This window comes from Tachypleus tridentatus, chromosome 12, assembly GCF_004210375.1.
Source record: "Tachypleus tridentatus isolate NWPU-2018 chromosome 12, ASM421037v1, whole genome shotgun sequence".
NCBI lineage: Eukaryota > Metazoa > Arthropoda > Merostomata > Xiphosura > Limulidae > Tachypleus > Tachypleus tridentatus.
In genome coordinates, this window is record NC_134836.1 from 30,872,809 (window position 1) to 30,899,140 (window position 26,332).

The following is a 26,332-nucleotide window of genomic DNA, read 5'->3' on the forward strand; positions in this document are numbered from 1 at the left end:
ATTGAAACCACTAGAAATTCGTCGTTCACTCATGTTTTTTATTTATCACCAAAGTGTATAATAACAATAAAAACCATAACTTTTCTATTCAAAGTTTACACACTGTACAGTTAAGTCAGTCATACATCCAAACTGTATCGGTAAATACAGCATATTACAAATAATTGTATTAGTCAATGATAGAGTAAGAACAGAAAATGATTGCATAAGTCCATTTTGAAATTGAAACAAAATGTACAATGAGCTCTTATGACACTCAACTGAATAACATAATTAAACATAAAATACGAAGATACCCTAAAATTTAATGATCGTTAATTCATCTTTCTGGATCACCTCTGTCTCTCACTTATCTGGCTGTGTAAGTGATGATGTTGGAAGTGAAAGATGGAGTTGAAGCACCCATTCACTTATAAATAAAGAAGTCAATTGTTGGTTACTGTCTACCATAAAAACTAACAAGTCTAACATATAACATCACGCTATACGCGGCACTTTCTAGTGTTGCCAACAAATGGTATTTATTGCTGCTGTTAAAACAATAAATTGCAATAACGTCTACCTATTACTTGCTACGACAAACGTCCTGGTCACTCCATCACTTCCAGAGAAAAGGTTATATTGAAAACTATAATGCACGATGACTACTGAAACAATTGAGCTGAACCATCGGCCTATTTATCTGAGCAGGTCAGGCATGATGATCATTTCCATGCTCAGAATACAACACTGAACCATCCTTGCGGACAGAGGACGTCATCTAACTAAAGAACAAAGAATTATAAAGACTAGAATAAGATAATGTTAAACACCATGTACGACATGACAATGCAGAAACGAAATAATCAATCATTTGGAATAATCTTATGTCACTATATAAAGTGCACCTACATATCAAACATGGCATTGCAAACCTTAATAACAGTTAAATTACAAAAAGAAATATTGATCAAAGAAACATTATGCATTAAACAATAGAAGCCTTCATTGAACTCAGAAATTATATGCATATTTACATAAATACAATAAAAATAAATAATCGTTGTATTATTAATTCTCACACAAAATCTGATTTGTAAATAACTAAATAAAATTAATAATCATTAGAACTCCATCATGTAACCTGACTCATAACCTAAGTTATTAATCGTGAAAATCGATGCTATTGTTATACAATTGTTCGTTCTTTGAAGGGTACTTTTAAATTTATGGTGAAAATAATTCGACATCTATTCCATACAACCATAATAAATTACTTTGTTTATTTCTTTAACGTTTCTACAATATTTAACAATCTTGTAATGCTATAGGCCTACATTAGAAATGAGTTAATTAATGAAGCTAACAACAAATTGTATAAAATAACCACGATAGTTATCACACTAAATGATTCGCTCTATATTTCTAATAACTGTATTCCTGAATAATTTTCATCTCACTCTCTAAATAACCTAATCACAAATGTAAGGGATTGGTATGTTATAACATTCTTCCTTGCTTTTACTTATAGGGTCTTAAAATTGTATATAATCACTATATGTGCTATAAAATTAATATCTGAATCTTGATTTTTAATATAACTAACTTAATCTGTTTTCAGTGGATGACAGTTTTAGTATTTAGAGAATTCCTTGCATTAATTCACCACAATATTGACTTTATCCTATACCTTATAATAAGCTACAGTCATGTGAAAAAGTTAGGACACCCTATTGTGTATTTTTGTAACATTTTTGGATAAAAGATATTTAATCTCAATTTTAAGAATACTGAGAGATTATAGGAATATAACTAAACAATTAAAACTGAAGAAAATACTTTTCAAGATTTTCTGTAAATGTCATGCTACAAAAATGCATATTCGAACAAATTTTTCACATAGATTTATAGATACGTTTTACGATTTGCTGTTTCTCAAGTAAAGGCGCCCAAAAGATATATGTGACATGCAGGCATATCATACGTTTGTACATGATTTAGATACATAGGATTTTTTAAGTTTTATTTAATTGGTATTGTTATTTATGCAGTTTTTAGCATAAGCACGTATTCCATAAAATCATTGATATAACCTTGTTGTAACAGCTTTGCTTCTTTCTTCTCTATAATAGGTAATGTCTATTCTGTCTGAGAGGACATTGTAGTAATATTTAGTATTCAGATTTTGAGGACTGGCAAACAATACTGTGATAGAACAAGAGTTACGAGGTGACGCTATCAACTGGACGAAGAAAGTGAGTTTATCTGTTGAACTGAGGTTCGCTTCCTTAAGCCAGTTCTACTGGAAGATCGTTGAGTGAAGACTGAGTTCATCATGCGTAATTCATTGAAATTATATTGGCTTTTCAACTTATATAGGCGCCCCCGAGACAGAATCGCTACGTGCAATATATTTATAGTCACAGCTTGAGGCCCTGGGCTTGATCCCGAAAAGCCCATGCCTTAATCCGGGGTTGCCAATTGGTATTGAAAATGAAACAGAATCATGATCTCGCTTCAAATATTTATAAATACAAAAATATGTGTCATAAAGTGAAGTAACATAATGTTTCATCTTCATCGGGATTTGGCGCATGTTTTGGATCAGGTAGAGCCAGGTTCAACGCAGACCTCTTCCTCCCTCTCTGGAATTGTTATTTTGTTTGCTCTGTTACTGAATACTACGTTGTTGTTGCATTGCTCACAATATGTCCACAGTTTTAATTAACATACCCTTTTCGTTCCATGTCCAATTCATGGAGTAATATTAACTTGAATATTTTCGCTAGCTTCACTGATGTATGATCATTCTGTTAGTTCGTGTTCACAATACTGTTCCATTTCGCAGTCATATACATACACACACATAATTATATTTTACATACGAAACCTTTTTAAAATACAGCTGCGTTTGTCTCCAGGATTGAGTTTGGCCTGTAAGATTCTTATCTGTGATACTTAGGTCGGAGATGTACTTACGAATTGGTTTACCACGTGTTATGTAACTCTCTATAACAAGTTAAGAAGACTAGATTTCAAACTTTCTGGGGAACTAAGGACGACATCTACACGATAATTACTTTTTGTTGCTACACAAAAACCTACTAAAAATTCTAAGAAAAGAATATCTGAACGAGATTATCAGTTACAATATGAAGTATAAAGCACGTGTAAACAAAATATTAGAGTTACCTTCAACTCATAGTTTTAAAAATATACATATATTTTAGCAAACAAATAAATAAAATTTATAATACAGAGTCAGGATTACAATCAAAGCAAAAGGGTTAAAAAACAAGTTATTTTTTTCTCTCGTAGCGAATCACACAATATCAGAAAGAAGAGTTCGCCAAGAAATATAGCGCATCTTTTTAGCAATAGTTACGCCTTGTAGGCCAAGACAGTTACGAGCATTAAAATAAAAATTTAAAGAGATAGTTGAGATATTGAAATTTATACTGAAATATTCTAAAGCGGTTTTGAAAAATATAAATCATCAGATTTTAAAACTATTACTAAAGGATATTAATAACATAGAGTAGAAACAACAAGTAAAAATATAAATATATCCTTTATTTTCAGCAATTTCCCTTGAGTTTTAACTTTTGTATAAAGTGTTTACCTTTTTGGTACCGATGATTAGTCGGCTATTCATTTTGTAAGTCAATTATCCTTAAGCCAGTCTGAAGTTTCTTACCTTAAACTTATGTCCTCTCGACTTATTGTCTTCAGAATACAATTAAAAGAAATCGGAGTCATTATTTCAATCAGTCCCTCTCATAATTTATATTTATATAAGGATTTTAAGAAGTGGGCTTTTAAATTTCCAGTATTTATAAACTGCAGATTGGTGCTTCACTCTATAGTGGTTATGGTACTAAGTACTCAGCTCTTAAGTTATTACTAATATTATTGTTAGTATTGTTATTAATGTATGATGCAAAAACATTATTTCAACATAGAAACGATGTTTTAGCTCAACAGTCTATATAGTACAAGGTTATTAATATGCCTTTCCAGATGGTTTTAAACCTGAGACCTTATTGAAAATCACACAGTTTCATTTTGTTTGCTTTTATGTCCCATATGGCTAAATAACACAATTACAAAAGCAAAACACTAGGAAGTTCCACTAGATTGTTTAGACGCAAAAGGGTACCAGATTTTACCTTAAAAACAAGAAGAAACTTAAAATAAGGGAAAAGAAATAACACATCAAACCTGAGTGTTTTTTAAGGTGACCTTCATTCTTCACAGGCAAATTATAAGACTAAGACACTAATCTCCAAATAAGAGAGAACACATAATTGGCAGGGCTAGTATTCATGATATTTCAGTTTAAATTTTTGTACATGAAAAGGGTTTCAAATTGATATACTATCCTTACAACAAGGAAACTGAAACAAAATAAAAAAAACAAGAGTAAGTTTATCATTTAAAAAATATCCATAAATGTAAAAATAACTCAAACAACAGTTTCAATATATGGAAAAAAGTAGCATAGTAATAACTGGTATATTAGAACTCAATCTCAATGCTTTTCTTGTGATTTTTTTCAACTGCACAGTTATATTTTAACTCCATCGTTAGCCCAAAATGATCAGGTGGTTAGGGGCAGTTGACTCGCAATCTTAGGATCACAGGTTCAAATCCCCATTCACCAAATATGCTTTATCTCTCAGTCATAAGGACATTATAATATTGCAATCAATCCCAATATTTATTAATAAAAGAGTAGCCCAAGAGTAGCCTTCCCTCTAGTCTTTCGCTACTAAATTAGGGACGGCTCGTGTAGCTTTGCATGATTTTTTAATCATAATTTTTAAATTCACGATGCCTTATTTTTACCTCCTATATACAGGCCTAGTGGTAAGTGATTTAAAAAAACGAATATTCAAATAAGTACCTTTATTGATCTACTCTGGAATGGAATTTTATAATTTTTAGTACGTTTTTTTAAATGTTTATTCGCTTGAGCTTATTTATATATGTTAATTTAAAACTACACAAATATTGTTACAGGTGCACAGTTTTAGATTAACTTTACAGAGGAAAACCCGTGCTTAACTACCATATTAAAAAGAGTCAGCAACCCAAAGAAGAAAAGAACACAAAAGAATGTTAAATAGCTAAATTATAACTGAAGATGGAAAAAACAACCTCAACAATTACAAATAGCATCCTGATATAAGACTCTGTTGTTGTTGTTTTATTTCGCCATGACAAAACACATCTGAGAATATTGAATTGCATTTTGTGATATATGAGATTTGCAGATTACTTCAAAATCTGTTAATTGCTGATCCTATGCTCACCATTCATGAGAAAACTGTACAATTTTTGTTATGGTTTTAAGGAACTAGAAAATCAAAACTTTTTGTTCCAATTATTTTTGGAAAAGGTTCAGAGGAGATCTGCTAAGATTATTTCATAGATAGGTTAGTTTATAGAAATACGTTGAGATATCTTAACTTATTTTCTCTTACGAAGAATGAAGAAACACAAGTTTAAAATTTTGAAAAGACAGTCTAGTATTCAGTTATGACTATTTTTAAACAGTGTGACTGGCTTATGGAATTAGTTGATATTGACAGTAGTGGCAGCTGGCTATTTTTAAGAGTTTAAGAGGGAGTATTGACAATTTTCCTGAAATATATAAGGTAGATGACCAAGAACTCTCACAGAGGACTAAATGGTCCCTTATTATTTTTATGTTACCATTTAGTTAGACTAAAGCTTTAAGAATGGTTATTATTGTAATTATTAACTTTTATAGGGTATTTCTAACCACAATGTATGTCCTTCTGTTTACTACTACTAAACTACAAACAAATATAAAACATCTTTGTTTATATACATATATATATTAACCAGGTAAAGCTAGCCGATGAGGGATTAAAAACTGAACACAGAACAATGTTAGAAAATGCATTCTTTTCATTTTTTTTCTGTTGTTTTTGTTATTATTAAATTCCTAATAATCTCAATTAGATGCTACTTCCATACACTGCTTGGTGGAACTCACTGGAAAAAATGTGTTTTATATTATTATGTTTTTATTTTATTTCTCTTCTCAAGCAAAAATCTTAAAACAAAATAGTCGATATACACCGTTACTATGCCAAAAATAACAGTACTTGAGCCAGCCAATACTGAGTGATAGATGCTAGCACATATAACGGATCATCTTTATAGTACAATGTTTCATTTCAGTCTTTAATCGCACTAGCAGAAATACCCGCTCTCAGAGTAAGTATAACTGCTAATTCCTCCGGAAGGTTATTGGCCCTAAGGCCTTTTCTGGAATTGTCTGACAGTATACTCATACTAGACATTTAGTAATGTTCACCATTCATGAGAAAACTGCTTCCACTGAAATTTTGGTTTTAAAATGAGCTATGACTGCAACATTTCATCATAAAGCAGATTTTCTTGAAGCAGTTTTCAATCTTGCAGTCTTACCCACTGCCGCATTGCCGAACCCAAAGAAGGTGTATAGCTTTCTACAGAATATATAATAGTGTTTCTCCAGCCGTTCTCTCCAGATACTTTCAAGGCTGGCCTCAAACTATTTACAGTTGCACTGTCCAACACAAGGTACTCTAACCATAGATTTTTATCCACAAATGCCTCCATGATAATATTTTAAAAGGACAAGGACCGGGAAGTAGATCATTTTAGGCTTTGCAGGCCAGAGGGGTCATGGTAAAATTAAGTAGGAATGCATACACAATCAGAATACAACATCACTAATGTATTTCTCATAAGTGCACATACTAAACATATTTAAAATGCACAATCGTCTTGTTTTAGCATTAGTGAGAAGCTTCAAAATGGTGCTCTCTGACAAAATTACATTTATTTAAGGTTCAAAGTTAGTGCTCCCTATCATCAAAAATAATTCCAAATGCTCATCAGATAAGGCTGATCTGTCACTAGATTTCACATACTTCATCTTTTAAAATATCTTCACAGAAATAATTAGTGTCAAAAACTGAAATGATTCCACCAGCAAAGTTTTTAAATGAACGGATTTCATTAATGACACTTGGGTGGCATTTATAGAACTCTGTCATTTTTCATTCTTTGCATTTGTCCTTCAACATGTCGTTGAATTGCAGGTCAGTCACTTCTGTTTGAACTGCAGGTGGTAGTTCATCAATTACACAATCAAATGAGTTTTGGAAGATCGTTATTTCTGTTTCACTCACATGAAGATCAGAAAAAACACTCCTTGAACTGTAGTTTCAGTTCATAAAGGATATTTTGTGCAAACCAGTGTTGGAATGGGGATCCCGCTTCTTGCTTGAACCTTCCACAACATGGAAAGTGTGTGGAACAACTCATCAACTGGGACTCAAAAAGGATTAGTTTTTGCCGAAATGCTTCCACGATGTACGTAAAGCAGATAAGGACGGTTTCGCCCTGTAATCTAAGATTGAATTAATTCAGGTACATGGTCAATTCTACAGACAAAGCTTATTTCTAAAGCCATTAACTGTTTGTGAGTAACAGTTGACAGTGGTTCTTTTCATTTAAGAAAAATTACATTTCATCTTTAAGCTCAAAAATCACGACATAACTTTCCCACAGCTAAGCCATCGAACTGAAGTGTGGTAGAACAGGTTGGGATATGTTGCTTCTATTTTCTCCAAAAATTCACAAAATTAACGATGGTTGAGTTCGTGAGAGCAAATAAAGTTCACTGTTGAAATTACATGTTTCATGACACATGACAAGTCCAGATATCTTCCACACAATGCATGCTGATGAATAATGCAGTGAAGAACCATAGGCTTGGAACAACCCACACTTTCAACAGCTTTGTAAATTTGTCCAACTAAACCTTTTCCTGCACCACGCATATTTTTACCATTATCTGTTATAACACACACACTTCAGCCGTTTCCATTCCAGGTTGTACTGAGTTAGAGATTTTTCAACCTCTGAAAATGTTCTCACCTGTGAGTGTTTCATGCATACTATGCACAGAAGCTAATTCTTCAGTCATTTCAATATTAATATTAACTCCGCGTATAAATAACAGCAATTGCGAAGTGCCGGACACATCTGTGGACTCATCAAGCTCGATGGGAAAGCATTCGAACTCTTTGACCTTGTCTTGCAGCTGAGATACAACACTGCTTCTAATGTCCTCCACTCAATGAGCAACTGTATTCGCCGACAGGCTCGTAGTTTTAAATAAGCCTAATTTTTCTAAGCACACTTCTTCGGCTGTTTCAATCACACATAATTTAATTATCTCACCATCGGTAAATGGTTTTCCTCACTTGGGTAACAGGTGTGCTACTCGGAAACCTCTTGCTGCAGCTTCATTCTCGGCTTTCTTCTTCTTAAATGCAAACTTGTGACAATAAGTAACGTTTCAAATTTGTCTGAAAGTGGCTTTCCCGTGAACTGAGAATAGTTTGATGAGTACTTGGCTTGGTAATGTCTACGAATGTTGTATCCTTTTAGCACAGCGATAGTCTCGTTGCATATTAAGCACAACGCTTTGTTACGTGATTCAATAGCGAAGTAATTCTTGGTGGCGAGAAACCCACTTGAAATAAAAATGTATCTCAGAACGGCTGGTATGGATATTAACACTTTTATTGGTAAGCAGAGAATAACGTTTCGATCTTCCTAGGTCATCTTCAGGTTAACAAAGAGAGAGTTTGCAACTGACCATTGCTGGGCACATGTATTAGGGACGAGAGTATAAACGGGTAGGAGATTGTAGGCGGCGTTGCAGCTAGATGTTAGGTTATTAATTAGTATAGTTATAAAGGTGTTTCTTCATGTTGGTTTAATTTTGGGTTTAGTTGTTGTATAAAGAGGGCTTCTTTGATTTTGCGTTTGTTTATATTTGTTTCCCTACTTAGTATCTGAATGTTTTCTATGGTTATATTATGTTTATTTAATTTGCACTATTAAAAAATGTGCGAAGGTATTTTCTTGTGTGTTCTTTGAATTTAGTTTCCATTTTTCTGCTTATTTCTCCAACATATAAGTTGTGGCAGTTGTTGCATTGTATTTTATAAATTATGTTTGTGTTGTGTTTGCCAGTGTAGTTTTTACATAGTATGGACTTTAGTTTTGTACATGGTTTTTGAATAAATTTGGTGTTTACTGGAATTTTGTGTTTTGTTATAAGTTTTTTCCAAATGTTGGTTATTTTTTGCTGCTTCATGTCATATGTTCCCGACATTAGCGAAACAAATAACCAACATTTGGGGAAAATCTTGTAGCGAAATAAATACAACATTCCAGTAAACACCAAATTTATTCAAAATCCAGGTATAAAACTGAAGTCCATACTATATGTAGAGTGACTAGGGTACAATATGCCATACACAACAAGTCAACTACTTTTAAAATTCGACTGCTGGTAAGTCAACTAGATTCCAAAAGTCAACCATCAGGAAAAAAAATCTATATTGGGGTAGTAAAAGAATCCTACTGTCTTTACCTGAAGTTCAGCTGACCGGAGGGAGAAATTTTGTGAAGATGGCCGATGTAAGAAGAGTGAAATACATATGTATCCTGCTAAGATCAAACAGACCAAAACCTCCTTAATCATAGTAACATCTTCGGCACAAAGACATCAAGAGATAGGACAAAAGAAAAAAGCGGAACAATCAACAAGTGAACTCACCTTGATTCCAAACACTAGAATAGCGCACTCGAGGTAAACTAAACGAGGAAACAAAATTTGTTTGCTTGTTTTCGAAATTTTGCTCAAAGCTACACGAGAGCTAACTGCGCTAGTCGTCCCTAGTTTAGCTGTGTAAGACTACAGGGAAGGTTAGTAGTCATAACCACCCACCGCCAACTCTTTTACCAACGAATAGGGCCTGGTATGGCCAGGTGGTTAAGGCACTTGACGCGTAATCTGAAGGTTTCGGGTTCGAATCCCCGTCGCACCAAACATGCTCGCCCTTTAAGCCGTGAGAGCGTTATAATTTGAAGTTTAATCCCACTGTTTGTTGGTAAAAGAATAGCCCAAGAATTGACGGTGGGTGATGATGATTAGCTGCCTTCCCTCTAGTCTTACACTGCTAAATTAGGGACGGCTAGCACAGATAGCCCTCGAGTAGCTTTGTGCGAAATTAAAAACAAACCAACTTAAAACCAAAGAGTAGTGGGATTGACCGTCACATTACAACGCCCCCACGGTTGAAAGAATGAGCATGTTTCGTATGACAGGAATTCGAACCTGTAATCCTCAGTTTACGAGTTGAGCGTCTTAACCACCTGGCCATGCTGAGCCGAAGGACAAAAGACGCCTTGAACACGTGTGAAAACTTATATTGATTGATTCAGCTCTAAATCCAAAACTCAACTGCTGAGAACCACATCCATGTGAGGGTAGTATGAGGGATCACAATCGTGATGACGGTACATTAAAGCTACAACATCCTCTTGGAAAAAAACATGTGTAGCAATGGAGCGTCCATTTGAAATACATATTGTCACCCATTCAAGCAAAGCACCACCAACACTCAACTGAATGAAATATTTATCGTTTATGTTGTATATATCTCATTCAACTATCAGCTAAAAAATTGAAATATGTAAGGATTTTCGTATTCCACTGGAAGAAATGAAAAGATGTGATGAAGAGTCTGGAGGAACGTTTACACTGGAAACAGTGCAATGAATAGTTTGAAAAGCAGACCAACCTCGACATATTGAATCCAAGTAATGGCATGAATGGGCAGCAATCTGCTTCTGCTTTACCCATTAATTGCACATACTAATTACCTATTAGTATATTCCAGAACAAGTGTATTTATTAAGCAAATATATCACGAGAAATGACTTACGAGTGATTCTGGGGAGCACCCCATCTTTACTCTATGTGATTGTAATGAACAGTGTGCATTCTGTGAACATGGAAATTATGCAAATGGAGTCAACATGATCCTACAGTGCAGGATTTAGTACAGTTCTAAGTGACTGAAGTACACCTGAACATGCATCTATTGCCACAGAATGAAATCCTGTTAAAAATATGGTACAGGCCCCTGAAAAATAATTCATATAACAAAAGAAAGAAAACTTGCCCAATTACAGTCTCACTAAGAAGTGAAAGATGATGGCAAGTGGAAGACAATACACTGACGAAGAAATAGCTACTCAGAACAGATAATGAGAGATGAACATATGAGGTGTAGTCCCAGTGCTCGATAGACAAAGTACTTCCAATGAATGACAGAGTTGAGATTCAAGTAAAATGTAAGGTGCCTGATCAGAGTGAAGACACCAGGAACTGATTACGAGAAGAATGAGACAAGGAATGAAAGTCCAATAAAATCACAATCCGAAACAAATGGGTAAGAGAGGAAGGAGAAATCACGAACAAGGGAGTGGTGTAAGGAAATGAAACTGTTGGAAATAGATTAAGCAGAAAGAAGCCTTGAAAGCAATAGAGCAACCCATAGCATGTACAAGACATAGAAAGTAATATGTATCCAATCAAGAATAAAGGTGTAAGATGGCAAGAAACGAAAATGACAAAGAGGAAATTCCATGTAAGTCCCCAAAGTATAAATTAGTAAAATCTATCCAGAACAAAAATAGCATATCGAGCCAAAACAACTACTGAAAAAAAAAACAGATTTATGCCAGCAAGGAAGGATTATTCAAAAATACCTGACATGAAATGATGTGGATGATCAAAATCACTTTCGCAAAAAAGACAGAGAGAATGTCCAGTTATAAACTGGATTTCGTCCTTTCTGAACACATCAACGGCTAGAACAAGTGGATGGAGAACCAGAAAACTAAAATTAAAAGAGATAACTTGGAAATGAAAAAGGGATCAAACGTTTCCTGTGCAGGAGTAATCCATAGGAGGCAAAACCGCCGAAAATATGAGGATCAAGAAGCCACTCCTTGGGAGAAAGTGTGTCAGAACTAGAAAGAAGACCTGCAACGAGGAGGAAGGCACCTGGAACATGACGAACCAGGAGATGTGTGTCAAGTGTGAGAGTTCAGAAAGGGAGAACTACTGTTTGCCACAAAGAGAACAAGAATAAATTTCTCCTTGGCGAGTGATATAAGCCGCCACCGTCGAATAGTCGGAATGAAACATAATTAGTCAAACCTGTACAAGAGAAAGTGGATTAAAATACACTGGCTTGCTGGAAGTCCTAGAGTGTTAACATAGTAAAACATTTCGTCCATAGACTATTTACTGAAAGTTTTAACTTTGGAGATGAGTATCAGAGAAGAAAAATCAAATCTGGATGAATGGGAGGAAGTGGTAAACCCAACGACATAGGGTATGTTCAACCACTTACACATATAACTGGAGAGGAAAGTGAGAAGTTAAGAGGAGATTTCAAAGGAATTCTAACATCTGAAAATGTTGCAAACATGACAGAACCAAAAGTAGAGATGCTTTCACAGAAGCCACATCTTCCAATGCGTTAGATCCTCGCTTGCAGTAAAATAACTAACTGTAATGGATTGGATAACAAAAGATCCATCAAATGCATTCAAAAATGAGAGTGGATGATCCAAATAGACGTGGGTGTTCAAAAAATACTCCCAAAATAGACGACTGTTAGATAAGTTGTAAGAAAAACTTATCTAACTGGAAGATCTTGTCTAAGAAGCAGATCAGTATGACCATCCATGTTTGGAAAAAGCTAACCAACACCTAAATAGTAGTAAGTGTAAAATCCCCCGGAATACAGACCACCTGAACAAAATAACTCTCAAAAGCAAGGCAAGAAAATGATATGAAATCACTTGTGAAAAACCTAAAATAGTGCCACTAAAATGAAAAATAAGAACATGCACTGTGAGCATTCTCATTTCTACAGAAATTTTCCACTTGATTGTGATAAAAAGCTTTATATTAAAACGGGGAAAAACCAAGAAGTGATTGAAGGGGAACCGATTGGTTCAGAACTCAGCATCGAGCAAACAAGACAACAAAGAAGCCTGTAGGTAGGACACCTAAAGAACAGGAAAGTGACAGACATGAAACATGAATAAAGATGGCAATGGCTCAGAATGCAACCAAAGACCTACCAAAAAAATTAATATAACATTGAAGATAAAACACGTGATGCTGAATACATGAGAGAAACAAAACAAATCAGACCAGTGGAGAAAAAGAGCTGACAAGCGAATGATGAAGAAACAGAACAAGATAATTTCTCACCGGAGAAGATCTCAAAAGCAAAGTCACATATGGAGTAAAAGAACTTATCCTAACCAACCATCCTTAGAATGAGAGTCAAACACCCTAACCACTTGAAAGAAGGTGTAAGGTAGACATTTCCTGTAGGAGAGACAATATGGTAAGACGATATTGAAAGCTATGTGGGTGGTAAAATTTTTAGGATTAACAAACACGGAAATTCTAATTACACAGAATCAACAATAACATTTTCTTTGTGTTAAGCTAAGGCAAAATGATTTGTTTATTTGTTTTTGGAATTTCGTGCAAAGCTACTCGAGAGCTATCTGCGCTAACCGTCACTAATGTAGCAGTGTAAGACTAGAGGGAAGGCAGCTAGTCATCACTACCCATCGCCAACTCTTGAGCTACTCTTTTACCAACGAATAGTGGGATTGACCGTCACATTATAACGCCCCCACGGCTAAAAGGGCAAGCATGTTTGGTGCGACGGGGCTTCGAACCCGTGACCCTCGGATTACGAATCGAACGCCTTAATACACTTGGCCATGCCGGACCGATGAAGGCAAAATGAACCAAACTGTGTGTAGGGTGAGACATACAAGTACCCTCTCCTAAAATAAGGAAAAAAAAAGATCATCATGAAATAATGTCTGGAGAAGGAGAGATCTGTGAAATGTTTAATAACGTTGTGTAGAAGACAAAACAGTTAACCTAATTATTAATTTATTCATAAAATAAACTACAGGTAACCAAAAAAAAGCATACTTGTTAAACATAATCGAACAGTGCAGAACAAAGTATATCATTAAACTCTGATTTATAAGATCTAACTCAAGTTGCGCGTGGGAGTAAAAGGCTTCCAGCATGCTAAAAACGGTTTTTATAAATAAAAGGTTGTAGGTAAGCGGAAATGACGTACCTTGACGGAACTCTACAAGCCACTGGTACTGGTTTGTTTTTTTATTCGGGAAATCTAGTGTGAAATTTATCTAAATTCAACCTGAGTTTCAATTATCTGTTTCACCATAATAGAAATAACTACATTTTACACATTTTGACTGAATATATTGCAATAAACTAAATTATTATTGACAATAAAAATATAATTATTATTTTTCTATACTGTTTCATAGTATAACCTAATTTACATAAATCATAATTCTTTCTTTCACAACTGAAAATACTATCCCCATAAAAATATCTTTTTATACTTATTCAATAATCTATATAGATTTGTAGGTTGTCTTTATGATGACATTGTAATATTATATTTTTTATCTACTGTTTGATTCAATTATTTATTTATTAATTAAAGATCAATATGTGTATGAAGATAATGAGTCACTACAAAAAGGTGCGAGACTCTCTGTAGGTTTACTAATCTTTATATAAATGTTTGTTTGTCTGAATTTCGCGCAAAGCCACACGAGGTCTATCTGCGTTAGCAGTCCTTAATTTAGCAGTGTAAGACTAGAGGGAAAGCAGCTAGTCATCACCACCCACCGCCAACTCTTGGGCTACTTTTTTACCAACGAATAGTAGGATTGATTGTAACATTATAACGCCCCCACGGCTGGGAGGGCAAGCATGTTTGTGCGACCGGGATTCGAACCTGCGACCCTCGGATTACGAGTCGAACGCCTAAACACGTTTGACCATGCCGGGCTGTTTACATAAATATTTTTCGTTAAATTATTCTCAGCAATTTCCAAATCTCGTTGTATGAAGTGGCTAGTAGATCCCTATAAAAGTTATAGTTTAAAAGCCGAAAAACCTTTTAAATATTGGAAAAAATCAATAAGTTAAAATTGTTATAAAAACACGTTAAATGAAAATTATTATGTTCTTCACACTCTTCTTAATTTGTCTATGGTAGTTTCATTACACATCCCTGTTTGAATTTTGCGCAATGCTACACGAGGGATATCTGCGCTAGTAGTTCTTTTATAACAGTAAAAGACTAGAAGTAAAGCAGCTAGTCATCACCACTCACGCCAACTCCTGGGTTACTCTTTTAACAACAAATAGTGGAATTAAACGTTAGATTATAACGCCCCCCCCCCTAAAAGGGCGAGCAAGTTTAGTGTGATGGAGATTTGAACCCGCGACCCTCAGAGTACGAGTCAAGCGCCCAAACTGCCTGGTCATGCCGGATCTACACACTCGTCATTTCGAGTCAAAATAGAAAATTAAAGAGCCATGTGAAAAAATATTTAGTTAAAATTCGCTTTGATAACAAATGAAGTGAAAAACCTTTTAACAAACAACCCACATAATAAATAATGATGGGTAATGTTTTGAAACAAAGTAGAGCAAAATTAGATATTTAATTATACAGCATAAATTTAGAACAATCAAATGTAAAAGGCTAAGCTTTTTGACATGAATCATCAATGAGTGTTAAGGAATTCCTTGTTTTGTATCAGTATTAAGTTTGAAAATATTTTTACCTTTAAATCATCCATGTTGATTAACAGTGACTTAATTGCGTCATTACGTTCAATACGAGATATTTATTATTAAATGTTTCAAACTCTACATGTTTTGACATGTCTAGAGATAAGCAAATGAATATTTGTTTGTTTTTTGAATTTCGCACAAAGCTACTCGAGAACTATCTGTGCTAGCTGTCCCTAATATAACAGTGTAAGACTAGAGAGAAGGCAGCTAGTCATCACCACCCACCGCCAACTCTTGGGCTACTCTTTTACCAACGAATAGTGGGATTGCCTCTCACATTATAACGTCCCCACGGCTGAAATGGCGAGCATGTTTGGTGCGACAAGAATGCGAACCCGCGACCCTCAGATTACGAGTCGCACGCCTTAACCCACCTGGCCATGCCGTTCCAATGTGGAGGATCTGTGATCTAGTTTCTATTTTTGTTTTTGTATAAAAGTAAAATAGAATTTACTTTTCATCAAGTAAGGAATTTGTATTTAAATGTAACAAACACGCGTCTACCTCATTATATTGTCTTAATTGTTAAATAATTTAATAATAGCAATCAAGACATAAATTATTATCGAATATATTTTTAATCTCCTGCAATTAAAGTTTATTCATGCTATTTTCGCTACTAGATGGGGCGACGCTCAAGAGAGCATTCTCATCGGAATATCATACCATTTAGGTAGATCAACAACAATAACTTCACATCAGAACTACTTAGATCAAACATAAAATATCAAATCATCCCGGCAATAACATAAATAGCTAAACGCATTGTTCTTACTTACGTGTCATCATATGGGGTCATAACTGTTAATAATTTTGGCTGTACGTGATAATGCACAAGATTCAAAACACGAAAATTATTATATAATGTTACCTACATTTTTTTTTCTGTGGTAAAACAAAAGTAATAAATATAATATACAAAAAAAAAACAGCAACATGTTTAATAATCACTGAATGCCGTGAGTATTCATCACATAAAAACAGCAACATATTTAATAATCACTGAATGTCGTGAGTATTCATTACATAAAAACAGCAACATATTTAATAATCATTGAATGCCGTGAGTATTCATCACATAAAAAATAAAGGTTGATAGAAATAAACAACATATAAATTTCTAACGACTTAATTTTTCTGTCTTTAACCAAAAAGGAAAAAATCTCTACCTTATATCTCACGGGAGAGAGGCCTGGCATGACTAGGTGGTTAAGGCACTCGACTCTTAATCCGAGGGTCGCGGGTTCGAATCCTCGTCGCACCACACATGCTCGCCCTTTCAGCCGTGGGGGCGTTATAAAGTGACGGTCAGTCCCACTATTCGTTGGTAAAAGAGGAGCCTAAGAATTGGTGGTGGGTGGTAATGACTAACTGCCTTCCCTCTAGTCTTACACTGCTAAATTAGGGACGACTAACGCAGATAGTCCTCGTGTGGCTTTGCGTGAAATTAAAAAAAAAACAAAAATAACCATGAGGAAGACATTAAACCTGTGTGATGATGATGAAGAAACAACAGTAAGGTTTGTTATACGGTGAAACATCCTGTAAAAGTAACTTCCTTAGAATAATACAGCTTCATATCAATGATGAAAACAACATCACATCCGGTAAAACTACAAATACTTTGGGCACTTCCGCAAGATATTAAAATTTCGACCAGGAAATAAAGAGCAGAGCGATATGTACGCAGATTTATAACACTGTCTGTGATGAACAGGCTGCAGGCAGCCCCTTTGAGCTTACCATCAAACAAAATGTTTGGTTTGTTTTGAATTTCGCGCAAAGCTACACGAGGGCTATCTGCGCTAGCCGTTCCTAATTTAGCAATGTAAGACTAGAGGAAGGCAGCTAGTCATCACCACCCACCGCCAACTCTTGGGCTACTCTTTTACCAACGAATAGTGGGATTGACTGTAACATTATAACGCTCCCACGACTGAAAGGGCTAGTATGTTTGGTGTGACGGGGATTCGAATCCGCAACCTCAGATTACAAGTTGAGTTCCTTAACCACCTGGCCATGCTGTGGCAAAACAAAATATAATAAAGTTGAAGAAATTATAATTTATTTCTTTAAGATCAAAGCCACTTTGGGCTATTTATCTACTGTGTGTACCGAAAGGAATCAAGTCCCGGAGTTTAGAGTTGTAACTTCATAAGTTTACCACTGTATCGCCGGAGGACAAAGAAACAATAACAAAATAAAATTCTACTAAAATTATTTTACATTATTTGCATAATTTTTACAAACCTTTTGAAGTTTGTAAGATATGTAAGAATTCAAAGTTCTATCACCAGGCGTATACAGTGCAAAGCCTGTTTTTATTCTAATATCGCGAAATGAACCTGAAACTGATTCAATGTTAACTTTATTAAATATAAGAAGATATGTGTTAAGTACTGTTTGTTTTGAGCCTATATATGGATATCCTCCGAAAACATTTTGCTCCCTAGTTTTAAAGACAGCAATCACTCATACTTCCTACCTTTAATATTAAGAAGTTCACAACTTCTTTAGACATTTTTAGAAGGTTGTGCTTCGAACGATGTAAATTTTCAAAACGCATCACTCAGCAATTCCAAGATCAATCTTAATCAGCACAACCGTTTCGCCGCCACGAAACTTCTGTTTCCATGGTTACAATGATATGTAATAATAAAAAAGAGAGAGACGTTACAAACTAAGTGTAGAATTCTAGAACACTGACACAAAATGTTTTACTGCATAAGTGTAACGATTGGTTTCTAGCTTACACAAACAGCTGTTGAGAGACATTTATCTCCTGCTAAATACATCCAATACTGCGTAACGTTAATGTTGTGATAAATACTACAATAAACAGATGAATAGAAAAACAAACGTTGAAAGACAATATTAATGAGCGTAATAACAAAACAGTCGTTCCTAGACATTAATGTTATCCTAAGTACCAAAACACATCGCGATAGACGTTAGCGTTGTGTTTAATACCTATTTTAGAGGCGTTACTTTTGTTCCAAATGTTAAAACAAACGTTTGGGGGCATTAATTTTGTGCTGAGTACAAAATAAGATATCCAGAGGCATTAAATTTATGCTAAATATCAAAAACTGACGTTCAAAAACGTTAATGTTGTGTCAGATACTAAAACGAATGATGAGAGATATTAGTTTTATGCTAAATGCCAAAACATATATTGGGAGACATTAATGTTCTGCTGAATACGAAAACGAGTTGTGCTAAATGATAAAACAAACGTATATTGAGTGATATTAATGTTGTACTTAATACCAAAATAATATGAAGAGATGTTAATGTCCTGTTAAATACCAAAACAGAAGTTCAGAAATGTTAAAATTCTATTAAACACTAAAACAGATGTTGATAAAGTCAATGTCGTGCTGTATAATAAAATAAACGTTAATAGACATGAATGTTATGCTAAATATTTATAAATATAAGTAAATGTTAATATTATGGTGAATACTAAAACAAGTATTGATGTTGTGCTATATATCAAAAGAAACGTTGAGAGACGTTAATGTCGTTCTAAATACTAAAACTGATATTAATAGGCGTTGATGTTATGCTGAATACCAAAATAAACATTTAGAGACGTTCAAAGACGTTAACGTTTTTATCAATATTCAAATTGACTTTGAAAACATTAATACTTTGTTCTAAATTCCAAAACAATGTTAGGAGAAAGTGATGTTGTGCTGAATACAAAAACAGATGTCAAACGTTATTGTAATGCTATAAATCCAAAAGATAAATGTTCAAACGTGTTAATGTTAAGATAAATATCAAAACCAGTATTGAGTGACGTTAATGTTATTGTTAGACATTAAAACACATGTCGATTAACGTTAGCGTTGTGTTTAATGCGAAAACAGGCGTTTAGAAGCGTTACTTTTATGCTAAATTTCAAAACAGACGTTAAAAGATGTTAATATTTTGTTCAATACAAAAGCAAACGTTGAGAAACGTTAATGTTGTGAGAAATACAAAAAATGTTGATAGGCGTTAGTGTCGTACAATTCCTAGAACAATATTCAGAGACGTTAATGTTGGCGTTATGCTAAATAACAAAACAGATACTGATGATCTGCTAAATGCCAAAACAGGTGTCGAGAGACATTAAAGTTGAGCTAAATAACACAAGAAATTTTAATAGGCGTTAATATTATGCTAAATACTAAAAAGATGTTGAAGGGCCTTAGTATTTAGCAATTATCAAAACAATTAACGTTGTGCTAAATATCAAAACAGATATTGGTGTCCTGCTAAATATCAAAAACAGTTGTTAAGAAACGTTAGTGTTATGCTAAATACTAAATCAGATGTTAAGAGACGTTACTTTTATACTAAATACAAAAAGAGACGTAGAGAGACTTTAATGTTGTGTTGAATACAAAAACAGATACAGATAGGTGTTGATGTGTTAACTACTGAAACACTAGGCAAAACAAAACTTTACTTCCGTGTTTTTATTGACAGAAAGAATCAGTTTGAACAATTGCCAATTTTCTTAGCTGTCTTGTGAAAAAGACAATAAACGAAGTTTTCATACTTAACGTTTTCGTCTACACAATTACCTAAAAATATTGACCTCTTCTTTCTAGGGAAATGAACTTTGATTTTAACATGACTGACATTACTACAAAGGAAAAGGAAACCGGAAAGTGAACTCTATCATAAGGGGCGTGGTCGTTCCATTTACGAACTTCTGAATAAACTTCCTGTTGTAATAGATTCAGGGTATGTTCTTCCAAAAGCCACTGAAAGACTTGAAAGAGCTTAGAAAATGACTAGTATTAAACTGCAATAGTACGAGGAGATTTATAGATCGAAAACATAACATGTGTATTGAATTAGTAATAAACCATAAGATTACAACCTATATGAAGATCACGTGAAAATACCTTACGTCGAACATGTTTAATAACCAAATTAGCCAAACTAGATAATGTGTAGCAACAAAATAGTGCATATCAAACGTGTGTAACGACCAAATTAGCTTAACTAGATAATGTGTAGCAACAAAATAGTGTATGTCAAACATGTGTAACGACCAAATTAGCTTAACTAGATAATGTGTAGCAACAAAATAGTGCATATCAAACGTGTGTAACGACCAAATTAGCTTAACTAGATAATGTGTAGCAACAAAATAGTGTATGTCAAACATGTGTAACGACCAAATTAGCTTAACTAGATAATGTGTAGCAACAAAATAGTGTATATCAAACATGTGTAACGACCAAATTAGCTTAACTAGATAATGTGTAGCAACAAAATAGTGTATATCAAACGTGTGTAACGACCAAATTAGCCAAACTAGATAATGTGTAGCAACAAAATAGTGTATGTCAAACATGTGTAACGACCAAATTAGCTTAACTAGATAATGTGTAGCAACAAAATAGTGTATATCAAACGTGTGTAACGACCAAATTAGCCAAACTAGATAATGTGTAGCAACAAAATAACTTATGTTGAATAAGCATAGCAACCAAAGTGACCTATCTAGAAAATGTCTAGTAACAAAATATTGTATGTTAAACATGTGTAACAAACAAACTAACCTAACAAGTTAATAAAATATTGTAACTAACCCATATATATAATGTGTAGCAACAGAATACTGTATGTTGAACATGTGTAATAACAAAACTATCGTACCTAGATAATGTGTAGTAATAAAATAGTGTGTGTGTGTCATGTGTAACAACCAAACCAACCTAGATAGGCATGTAACATAAAATACCGTGTTCTTACTCGTGTAACAAATAAAGTACACTATCTGGGCCAAGTGAAGGATTGTTTGTTTTGGAATTTTGCACAAAGCTACTCGAGGGCTATCTGTGCTAGCCGTCCCTAATTTAGCAGTGTAAGACTAGAGGGAAGGCAGCTAGTCATCACCACCCACCGCCAACTCTTGGGCTACTCTTTTACCAACGAATAGTGGGATTGACCGTCACATTATACATCCCCACGGCTGGGAGGGCGAGCATGTTTAGCGCGACGCGGGCGCGAACCCGTGACCCTCGGATCACGAGTCGCACGCCTTACGCGCTTGGCCATGCCAGGCCGGCCAAGTGAAGGAAGAAAAGTATAACTAATTTCAAATACGTGTAACAACAAACTGTTTAAATTATGTATCACGATAAAGATGCCTATAAAACCTGAAGTAGAACAGTATCTTTATGTCCATAGTATCTTGTGAACTATATTACTGTCCTTATATTCGCAGAATATCGTGGTATGCACAATATTTTTTAGTTTCGCATAAGCTTGTTTAATTTATAAAAAAACGTAATTCTCACAGAACATTGTGGGATATATCATTATTCACATCACATTCAAAGAACTATGTGGAATATATTAATATCAATTTTCACGGAATAATCTATTTTAAGTCGGTATTGTCTTGTTCACAGAATACCATCTTCTCACAGAAGCATCGCTTTGTTGCTGCTGTGTGCCTTACTATTTCGCAGATTCTTTTTGGAAAAAAAAAGTAATATTTCTAAGTTTGTGAAATACGTCAACTCGTTAAAATGTTATTTTTTTCCTTCTTACAACTGCTATCTTTACACAATACTTCCTTTTATTAAGTATATAGACTGTTCTAAAATAATTAATACACTGACTTTTTATGTGTTGTGCAATGTTATCAACTCCGTAGACTTTATTTACATTAGACATCTCCGACTATATTATTAAAATTACATCAAAAACAATGAGTTTTGGAATAATGCCAGTATATCCACGAAGCTCAAAATACTTTTACCTCGCATTAAAACGTTTTAGCATACTGAACAGCGAAATAACTTTAAAACTCCACCTTAATTCCACACATTAGAGCAAAACCTTTCTAAAATTCATCTTTTTTCATCGATATCTGCTACTTAGATGAGTTATAGAACCGATCCACTTTCCTTTCACATACTTCTTTATATATATATTACAGATTCTGCTTTTCTAATGCACCTATTTTAAAGCGTTTATAATTATTGTTACTAGACGGTACAGTCTAGTTTGACTTCAGTCGCTAAAGATACATCTAAAATATAGTATAGACTACCTAGATTTCAGTTAATATGATAACATTTAAAACACAGCACAGTCTAGTTACACTTACTCTGCTATGGTAACATTTAAAACACAATACAGATTTAAGCTACAAAAGTAACATTTAAAAAAATAACTGGTCTACTTACACTTAAAGCAGCCATAGTAACATTTAAAACACAATACAGTCTATTTAGTCTTAAACCACTACAGTAACATTTAAAACACAGCTCAAACTGTTTAAATGCAAGACAGTGTGTAATGGTTTTACTTAAACTCAAGTGGTTTGATAACACTTAAAGCATAAATCAATCTACAGCTAGTGAATCTTTGATGGTAGCTTATAAGAAGATACAGTACTTTCTACGAAGATTTATGGTTATTTTTGATAGAACAAGTGCAGGTGTTTATGATCCGAGCACAATATGGAATTTATATAAAAGTTGTTTGTTATAAATCAGTGCTCTGAGAAAACAATAGATCGGTGACAAACGCTCAGTTTCTGTCATTGTAAAGCAAAAAATGTCGTTCAATTAAGAAGTTTGTTTGTACCAGAAAATTCGCAAAAAGCTGCACAAAAATTCTCTCTTAAAAATTCCTAATTTCAATGAATATATCAGGTGGCAGACAGATCGTCAATTATACCAGTTCTTCAGCTACTTTTCTTTGATCTAAAAGTAAGATTTCAGTGTCCCTTTTATAATACAACCACATGGACTTTTGGATTCACAGTTTGAGCACTTTGGTCATTTGGCCATGGCAGGCCCAATATACACAGTAATCAGTAGGGCTGGTTAAAATTATAAGTTATTAACAAACTAATATTGTCTAATCAAAGTTTTCTTTAAAGTCAATGTAACAGTTCTTATTTAAAATTGAGCCGGCATGGCCAGGTGGGTTAAGGCGTTCGACTTGTAATCTTAGGGTGGCGGGTTTGAGTCCCCGTCGCACCAAACATACTCGCTATTTCAGCCGTAGGGGCGTTATATAATTTCCATCAATCCCACTATTCGTTAGTTAAAGAGTAAGCCAAGAGTTGGCGGTGGGTGGTGAAGACTAGCTGCTTTCTCTCTAGTTTTACACTGCCAAATTAGGGACGGCAGATAGCCCTCGTGTAGCTTTGCGCGAAATTAAAAAAAAAAACAAAACAAACTTATTTAAAAAGAAAATTGTGCTTTTTTTTCCTTTTCTTTGTATCTAATATAATTTATATCTAAACTAATACCATTCATATAAAAATGACAAAGATATTTTTTAAAGTCTTCCAAGAATATTCAAAATGTTGGATATTTTAAATATAGACTCATGTAAACGCGTGCACACCGACAGCACAATAGATAACGTTAATGAATCACCAGTCTTCCTTGAATTTAGCCCAACTTATAAAAATGCATATTGTTATGGAATCGTATAGAGACAATGGTGACTCGTAGTTGTAACTATTTAAAACCCTTAACCTTACCAGTTACAACACTTCTCACTCGTGGCGCTGTGTTTGGTTATTAAAAGGGTGTGTCACGAAAGTCGAAAGAAACCAATAATTAAGATAAATACATTTCAATTATATTTCATGTATTAAACGTACATTTTTCAGTGTCAGCCTTAATGTTTCGTTCCAAACTTTGAGAGAATTTAAACTTTAACTACATATTAGTAACTTGTACATTTAAAATGACTTGGTGGCCGCTATTGGTTATTTTCCACTGTTCTCAAAATGTATTCACTAAGTTCACAATGGAATTATTTATTTTCATGATCAATAATAATTATTGGAATAATGCTCATTGAGATAAATGTCTGTTCATTGTTATTAAAATTAAGTATTCGTTTACTTAGTATGAATTCCTGTAGGGCCTGGCATGGGCTGGTGGTGTGGGTTCCAGTCCTGTCATCAACCATGTTTGCCTTTTCAGAGTGGGACGACGTTATAGTGTTACAGTCAATCTCACTATTCGTTAGTAAAAGAATAGCTCAAGAGTTGGTAGCGGGTAGCGTTAGCTAGTTGCCCTTCTTCTAATCTATCGGACGCCTAACGCAGATGTTCCTCATGTAACTTTATTCGATGTTCAACAAAGAATCGATGAAAGCCTGTAAGTATGATGAGCGTCAAATATTTTATGTTTCAATTTCTTTTCTTCAGAGTTAAAAATGGAAAATGGAATCTGTGACGTATAAGCCTAATGCATTGTTTGATTGGCCACACCCTCTGCCGTGAGCAGCAGTTTAGTCTATTCAAGGCTTATAAGCACAGCGTGTGTCAGTTTCTCCTTTCTCTTTTTTGTAAAGTCATATTGGACTCTTTCCACCATAGGGACTCAAACCCCGGGCTTATTATTGTCAATTCATAGACATGCCACTGTCCTTCCGGGTGACACTTGGGTCGACAAACCAAAGAGATACAATTACAAAAATGACACAGATTATGTTTTTAACTTTACCTTTGGTAAAAATAAGATATTCTGTTTGTAGTTAAGCACGCCCTCCCGTTAGTACAGCGGTAAGTCTACGGATTTACAATGCTAAAATCAGGGGTTTGATTCCCTTCGGTGGGCTTAGCAGATTGTCCAGTGTAGCTTTGCTATAAGAAAAACACAAACACACACTCGTAGTTAAGCACAAAGCTACACAATGGAGTATTTCAGCTCTGTCTCCCCCCCCAAGAGTATCGAAACTCGGTTTCAAGCAATGTAAGTCTGCAAACATAACGCTGTGGTACTCGGGGGCGAATAAAAAGGAAATGTGGAATATGATCATTGAGCCGTTTCTCCGCTATATGATATCAAATTATAAACTGAACGCAATGTCATAATCCTATTTAAACACATAAATTAATTTTGGTTACCATATAGTGAGTTAAAAAAGGATTCAAACATCCCTTACATATATATTATTTTGGAATAAATTTAGAGTGAAATCAAAAACATTCCAGTGAACACGTGACTTTGCTAATACAGTGTTGACCAAAATGTTTGCATACTGTTATTATATACTAATGTTATTGTCTGAATTAATGAAATAGTTATTGAGCGAATGCCAGAGTTGTAACAGAAAAGGTAATGTATTTATCGGACAAACAAGTACGTGTTGTTATTATGGCCTGTATTAGTTGTTTTGAATATTTATTCGTCAAAACGATTGTACACAACTGTTTTGTATAAAAGGGTGGTGTGATTTTGGTATAATCTTTTTCGAAATACATCAAAGGTTTTTTTAGATAATTTCTCTGTACTTAGTGTAGAGTACTAGCTCGCCACGTGCCAGAAGTTATAAGGCGTCAAATTGTTTGACAGTCCAGAAATAATATGAAACAAACGGGCATTGTCAGAAGAGCAGAGTACCCCCCAGTATACTTTATCCAGAATCCTTAAACATTTTCAGACTACAAGAAAATTTTCTGGTAGACGTCGAAAAACTACAGCCTGTGATGAGAGTGTTTTGATCAGACAAACACATCAAGGTTGAAAGACGTCTTGCAACCCTTTACGACAGGAACACATTCATTTCAGGGTATCCAGGAAGAAAATGGAAGATTTGTTTGTTTGTTTTTGAATTTCGCACAAAGCTACTCGAGGGCTATCTGTGCTAGCCATCCCTAATTTAGCAGTGTAAGACTAGAGGAAAGGCAGCTAGTCATCACCACCCACCACCAACTCTTGAGCTACTCTTTTACCAACG

General features: G+C 34.5%; 1 long non-coding RNA gene across 1 annotated transcript; it reads right to left on the reverse strand.

The window, feature by feature from the left end:
* Nucleotides 1-24: 24 nt before the first annotated feature.
* On the reverse strand, nucleotides 25-17,179 carry LOC143235471 (uncharacterized). Its single transcript, XR_013019208.1, has 2 exons — nucleotides 16,771-17,179; nucleotides 25-764 (listed from the first exon to the last, which is right to left on the reverse strand). It is a non-coding gene; the product is annotated as an uncharacterized LOC143235471 (long non-coding RNA).
* Nucleotides 17,180-26,332: the final 9,153 nt, after the last annotated feature.